Source organism: Podarcis bocagei (assembly GCF_964188305.1).
Source record: "Podarcis bocagei genome assembly, chromosome: 4".
NCBI lineage: Eukaryota > Metazoa > Chordata > Lepidosauria > Squamata > Lacertidae > Podarcis > Podarcis bocagei.
This window is the reverse complement of record NC_138128.1, coordinates 103,247,154-103,254,365: the sequence shown is the minus strand read 5'-3', so window position 1 is coordinate 103,254,365 and position 7,212 is coordinate 103,247,154. Positions and strand designations below refer to the sequence as shown.

Below are 7,212 nucleotides of genomic sequence, written 5' to 3'. Positions count from 1 at the left end.
CAGTTATGAGACAGCAAATCTTTGGCTGGAAAAGGTGCTGTATTTATTTATGCAGTTTTACTGGTACATACACCCAAATACACATGCTTTCATGGAAATTTTGGCTATAATGACTGTATTAACTTTGGCTGAAGACTTGAAACTATTTTCAGAAGCTTTCATAAATTTGCAGGAAGTACCTTTCCTCTTTTATTTATATTCAGTATTATTGGTAATTTTTTGTATTAAAACAAATAGAAAGGGGTTTTTTTAACTTTGTTCCCACCAACCCTTTGTGCCAACAAAAAGGGGGAGTAAAACATTTGAATCAATTTGTCTAAATGGCAACCCTTGCAGCTTAATTGCTCCTAGTAGAGAAGCCTGGGACCCTGTGGGACAAGCTACATATAGCAAAGTAAACAAACAGAGTAAAGTTAAGCAAGTGTCCATTGAGAGATTCAGGTCCTGCTGTCTCTTTCATGAGTAATGAACTGTTGACCACACAGACTTGGGGGGGGGGGGAGATCTTCACATCCACCATCGGTTTGCAAGCAGGCACAGCATAGGCTTATAAGGATTCATTTGGCAGGATCAGAGAGTCAATTACTGTAGAGGAAAGCTTAAGAGAGAAGATCAAGCATTTTTACTCTCCTGCCCTCCCCCCCCCCCAAAAAAAAAACTGGTTTCCTTATGAAAAGGATCTTGCAGTCTTTGGGTTAGGAAAGACACAGGCTTTAAAATCTTCTTTTAGAGAGATTCAGTTGACTTACAGCAGAGATTCCCAAACGTATTTGGCCTACCACCCTTTTTGCAGGAAAAAACATCCCCTCAGCACCTCCCTGAAAACCTGCCTTCTTTAAGTGAACAAACAGAAAGATGCAGTGACAAATTTGCATTCTTTTATGTATCTAGTTTTCTACAACATAGTAAAGAAAGATGATGTTGTAAATAAGCAAGCTGTGATTCACTTCCCAGGCAGAAAAGGGTTCACCCAAGGATAGGAAAACCCCTCAGCTCCACTGCAACTGCCACATCCAGGGGAGGCATTGTCGCCCTCCTGCAACGGCGCCTGACCTGGCGGTAAGCGTCATTACACAACAAATGGTTTTTCAAAAAATTATTCTCTTTCCTTCTTTATGCTTCCACCCCCCCCTTATTTTTATTCAATGCCCCCCAATTGCAGCCAAGGCTACTACTGCCTCTCTGGTATCGCCCACTAACACTAACTTACAGGAAGCCATGGCCACAAGGGAGAAAACAAAAGGCTGCAGGGAGCCTGCTAAGCTCCATCCTCACTGGCAACTTGAGCTCAGGTTAACTCTTTCATGCACACGAGTGTGAGTAATTGTGTATGACAACACAATCACCCTTTCACAGTGATTGTATCAGCTTTTTCCATGGTTGTCTCACATGGGGGATCCAGGCCACTGATCCATCTGGGGTCAAGGGTTCCTGTGGTTTGTCATTTTTGGAATGCCTCCCTCTCCAAACCCTTGTAGTTTTACTGTATAGAACAGGCATGTCCAACATGTCGATCGCGATCTACTGATTGATACTGGTCGATATTTGGACCCCGAGCAATCTCCAACCCCCCCCCCAAAAAAGTTCAACAACTCTTGCTCCCTAAAAAAAAGCTCCACAACTCTGGTCCATCCTCCAATGACAATGGGTAGATCATTGCCAGTTTTTTTATACTGTGAGTAGATCGCAGTCTCTTGGAAGTTGGAGAATCACATCTTTCATCATCTTTCTGTTGGGAATTCAGGCATGTCAGAGACTGTAGTGTTTTAAGATATATGGTTTATTTTACACCTATGGTTCTCAGTGGAGGAAGAGCATTCACAGCATTACAACTCAAGAGGGGCTTGTTCCCCATGGCAGTGCAGCTTTGGAGTCCAAGGCATTCTGCACACCATTCCTGTGCCTTTGCCCCAGCCTGGCAAGATGTTTCTACCCAACATGGCTTCTGTATGGAGCTCTGGCACCTCCTTTTTCCTTTCCAAGAACCTTTGCCAAGTGCCCCCTCCCCTTTTCTAAACCCCTCTGTTTTAAAAGGGACACATTTTTCCTGTGTGACATTATGCCCCCCCCGCACCTTGGCAGTCTCTCAAATCTTCTGTCTCTGTCCACTCCTCAGAGCAGGGTGGGGGAATAATAGCTTTTTACATTGTCAATAGCTCTTAATGGCCCAGCACCTGGCTTTCCACTGTTTCTCAATGGCTTTGCACTTAGCTAGCCTGGCCAGGCTGGTTTGCATAAGCTAACCCAGGAATTTCTTGTTGGGCACAGTTCTGCAGCTTGTATTTTCCCTAGACTCTGATACCCCAGATCTATGACATTACATTTTGTGAGTAGCACCAGTATTTGTTTGTTTGTTTGTTTGTTTGGTAGCAACTTAAGAGTCAGCCCTTTTAAATATTTTGGAGCTTTAGCCTTGACCTATAGGTTTGTATTTTTATACATTATGTGACAGAAGCCTTAGAATCATAGAATCATAGAATCATAGAGTTGGAAGAGACCACAAGGGCCATCGAGTCCAACCCCCTGCCAAGCAGGAAACACCATCAGATTCATGATAACTAAACAATCCTTTTGTGTTACAGTCTTTGGAAGAGACAAGCCTTGGTGGTGTAGCTCCATTGAGGCAAATATTTCAGAAGAACTACCATAATTCACTGCAATTGCGGTATACCAGTTTATAAGCTTTGGATCTCATTTAAACATCTGACATTATTTATTATATTAATACTCTGGATGATGAACAGATTTTTGTAAAGACAAAGATTAATGCTGTTTTGAAAAGGAATGAGATGTAGTTTGCATTTAGAGGCAACACTACCTAATTTGTAGTTTCTGAAACAATATGTGAACTGAAGCACAGCTGTCCTTTGAAATTTGCAGTTTTGCAACACAGTTCATCAGCTGAGTAAGCCAAGCAATGTGTAAAAGTGCATAAAAATGAGTCCTGTCAGGGTGAAAGGTGGGGTATAAATAAATCTGTACTAATAATACATTACCGAGAATAACATACAGAGCTAATAAAAAAATTTATATTATATTAATAAAAAAAAAACACATTGAGCCGCATGAAATGGAAGTCCATCAACCTCACCAAGATCTGGCAACTTCTGTTTCAGTGTATCTGAAGAAGTGTGCATGCACACGAAAGCTCATACCAAGAACTAACTTAGTTGGTCTTTAAGGTGCTACTGGAAGGAATTTTTTTATTTTGACTATGGCAGACCAACACGGCTACCTATCTACTACTGGAACCATGGAAGGCACCACATTGAGCCGCATGAAATGGAAGTCCATCAACCTCACCAAGATCTGGCAACTTCTGTTTCAGTGTATCTGAAGAAGTGTGCATGCACACGAAAGCTCATACCAAGAACTAACTTAGTTGGTCTTTAAGGTGCTACTGGAAGGAATTTTTTTATTTTGACTATGGCAGAACAACACGGCTACCTATCTACTACTGGAACCATGGAAGGCACCACATTGAGCCGCATGAAATGGAAGTCCATCAACCTCACCAAGATCTGGCAACTTCTGTTTCAGTGTATCTGAAGAAGTGTGCATGCACACGAAAGCTCATACCAAGAACTAACTTAGTTGGTCTTTAAGGTGCTACTGGAAGGAATTTTTTTATTTTGACTATGGCAGACCAACACGGCTACCTATCTACTACTGGAACCATGGAAGGCACCACATTGAGCCGCATGAAATGGAAGTCCATCAACCTCACCAAGATCTGGCAACTTCTGTTTCAGTGTATCTGAAGAAGTGTGCATGCACACGAAAGCTCATACCAAGAACTAACTTAGTTGGTCTTTAAGGTGCTACTGGAAGGAATTTTTTTATTTTGACTATGGCAGACCAACACGGCTACCTATCTACTGCTGGAACCATGGAAGGCACCACATTGAGCCGCATGAAATGGAAGTCCATCAACCTCACCAAGATCTGGCAACTTCTGTTTCAGTGTATCTGAAGAAGTGTGCATGCACACGAAAGCTCATACCAAGAACTAACTTAGTTGGTCTTTAAGGTGCTACTGGAAGGAATTTTTTTATTTTGACTATGGCAGACCAACACGGCTACCTATCTACTAATACAGAGCTAATGAAAATTGTATAAAAAAATAGCCAAAAAAAATAGCCAAAGATTGCAAACAACAACGTACACATTAGGATAAAGTTGCACTAGAATGCTAATGAAATTTCACAAGGATTTTCTTTTTTAAACTGCAAATTGATGTTGAGAACTGAACTTGGAATAAAATTGTCTGATTTGCCCATTACTAACAGTCGACTTGTTACACTCAATCACCCATCTGCCAAAAACAGACCAGTATATTCTAACCTCTTTTATTTTTCTTATGGTACATCAGCCATAACTATGGCCCCAAATAAGTTACTACCCAGTTATATTTCAACCATTAAGGAAACAATATTTTCAACAAATCCTTTCTACATGAAGAATACCATTGCATTTTCTCCTAATATTATCCACAGCAGGGGATAACAAAAACCTGGATGAAAGATACCCCACAGCTAATTCTGATGTGCTGCTGGTAATTGTGCCATTACTGCCTTTGGCAAGATACAATTTTCCACCACAAATTGCCAAACTGTAAACTTAGCAGGAAGAGAGTGATCATTTCATTTTGCTTGAAGAAATGAGGAATTACAACATCAGCACAAACCAATACCTCACATTCGAGATAATCTGTAATTAAAAACAAGATCCTGAATGTTTTCTGCATTAACACTTGATGGAATAATCCTCCTAATTTCAGCTGTAGGAGAAGGCTGTATTAACATTTTTAGCTTTCTTTTTGAGTGGAATGGATTGTATCAATATAAAAGTTCTAAAAACGAAAAAGTAATATAGCATGCAAAGTTGTTATAGGAGATTTCAGTCTCCAGTGTTGTCACAGTCTGCTAGATTTTTAATAGCACCAGACTCACTTTGAAACCTCCATAAATATTAGGAAGCATCATTTCTGATCAAACGAGTTTGTTCTATCCAAAGTGTCAGAGTTACTGGGATTGCATGTACCTGATTGCAGAAAAAGAGGGAAGTCAGTGGACTGTATCCATTGTTTTCTTTTCATTCACAGAGGAATCTTCAATCCATCTTGTGAAGAGAAAGTGAAGGAGGGTGAGTGATTTTTGCAAATTCCCCTTTTCTTCTGCAGCCCCTTGTACCACCTCAGCCCTCCTCTGGGCAGAGGGTGTGCAGCAAAAGGAGGAACCCCCCCCCCATTCACAGAAAGGGTTCAAAGAGCCTTCCATGAAACAACACATTTTTTCTGCCCAATTTTGAGGTTTCTTGACCTAGGATTTTTAAATATAAAGGGCAGCAAGGAAAGATTGAGGAAGGAGCTGCAGCCTAAGAGACTGTAGTATATTGTGACACTGGTTCTATAAGAGTAGTCCTACAACTCCTAGAGAGGGGCTGCCTACTTCTTGTAGGCGAGGAGAGAGTGTGGGAGCTCAGGGTGGAGAGCTTGCAGGCAGCAGGAACTGTTTTGTATGTGTGTGCTGAGCATGATGAAGCACATGGGCATCCATTGGAGTCATCCTTGGAGAGTCACCCACACCACTGAGGTGCTGTGTCTGCTCAACACTGCAGAGCTGCCTGGGGTGGGTGGGACTGGGGCAATGAGGAGTCTCATATTTTAAACGGCACATGCTCAGTTATTGCTCAAGGTTGGCATGTGTGTTTGTGTACAGTATGTGTTTTGCTGGGAGTTGTAAGCCTCCACTAGCTCAGAGCATTTTTGCGGTCCACAAAAACCACATTTATTTATTTTTTGTCTTTAAGATACTAAAAGGTTTAGAGGTGTTCCATGGGGGGGGGGAGTGGGCATTGTTTTGGGAACTGCATCTAACCACCTTTATCTCCTGCAACTGGAGGTTCCAGGACAGGATCCCAGCCACATAAGTAACAGAAGTGGGCAACCATGGTGTAAAATGTAACCGCTGCAAATGTTTCTTGACTCCTGACACTCTTTGTGTGCATTTACTGCACCTGTGTTCAGCCATTCATCTGAGCAAGCAGAGTCTTAAAACATGGCTGGAGGCAGACAGACAAGCCTCCCTGCCAACATTCCTGGGTGTGTGGGCTCCTTCTTACACCTTTGCACAGTTTGTTCTTGGTCTGCAAAAATATTGTATGTTTTGTTGAAGGATTGCATAATAATACATTGAAGTGCTATGTAGTTTTTGTTGTTGCTGCTGTTGCCATTTATTATCTGCATTGTTTTTCTCATCAGTTTCCACTGGACGTGACACGTCCATCCCCATCCAAAACCACCTGCGACTATTTGTGAACTACTAAGTATATTTGATTCATGCCAATGCCAAATGGTACAATCTTTTGTAAAATTGTAATAAGTATGCCGATGAGGAAATAGAAAGAATAATACACCTTTTGTTGGCCTCTTTGGTGGTTGGGGAGTCCTGTGAAATCTGACACATTCATGTATGTCAGCAAGATATTGCCTTAATTAAAGGTTTCACAGTAATTTATTCAAACCACTGTTCTACTCCTTATGCTTCGTTAGGGACATACAGCCTTTATCCTGAGAACTTAAATATAATACTGATAATACTGAGGAACTGGACACAGAGAAATATATTTATTGCCCAGATTTGAAATGCCTCTCTTGAATTCAGGAAAATATCTGAAGATCTTAGTAGGAAACGTGTATGCAGAAGAGAGGAAATAGTTTCCCCCTTTGCCAGCATCCATACCAGCGTGGCAGGCATTTCAGTGAGAGGTACATCTAACTATACTAAAATATGAGATTGGCTAGTGATTTAGAATTTATTGTAAGACTTGAAGCAACTTGTTATTTTTATTCTTGGCTGAGTTAATTAAAAAATGGTGACTGATTTATGTTTCAATTTGCAAAACTCTTTAACTTGCATCTCTGATTCCCCCCCCCCCAATTACTGCTAGATCACTAACGCATTTAAAGGCAGAAGTTGCCATTTTAATACTTATTAAAATACTTAAATATTTTAATAATAACACTGCTGGGTGATTTTGAAAATCTCTATCATGGTGTTCACACTTGTAAGACAAATATTCGGCCTTCTTGGCTTATTAAGGTTGTGACTTATTTATACTTCCAAAAACTATAGTGAAGATGCCAAATGCACCTCTGTAGGGAGATAATGCCATAACTGCCACAGAGAATGTCCTCTCCTGGATACCTGT

At 40.9% G+C, this 7,212-nt stretch overlaps 1 long non-coding RNA gene across 1 annotated transcript; it reads left to right on the top strand.

The window, feature by feature from the left end:
• The first annotated feature begins 5,100 nt into the window (after positions 1-5,100).
• LOC308584670 lies at positions 5,101-6,889 on the top strand. Its single transcript, XR_014006974.1, has 2 exons — positions 5,101-5,145; positions 6,263-6,889. It is a non-coding gene; the product is annotated as an uncharacterized lncRNA (long non-coding RNA).
• The last annotated feature ends 323 nt before the right edge of the window (positions 6,890-7,212 follow it).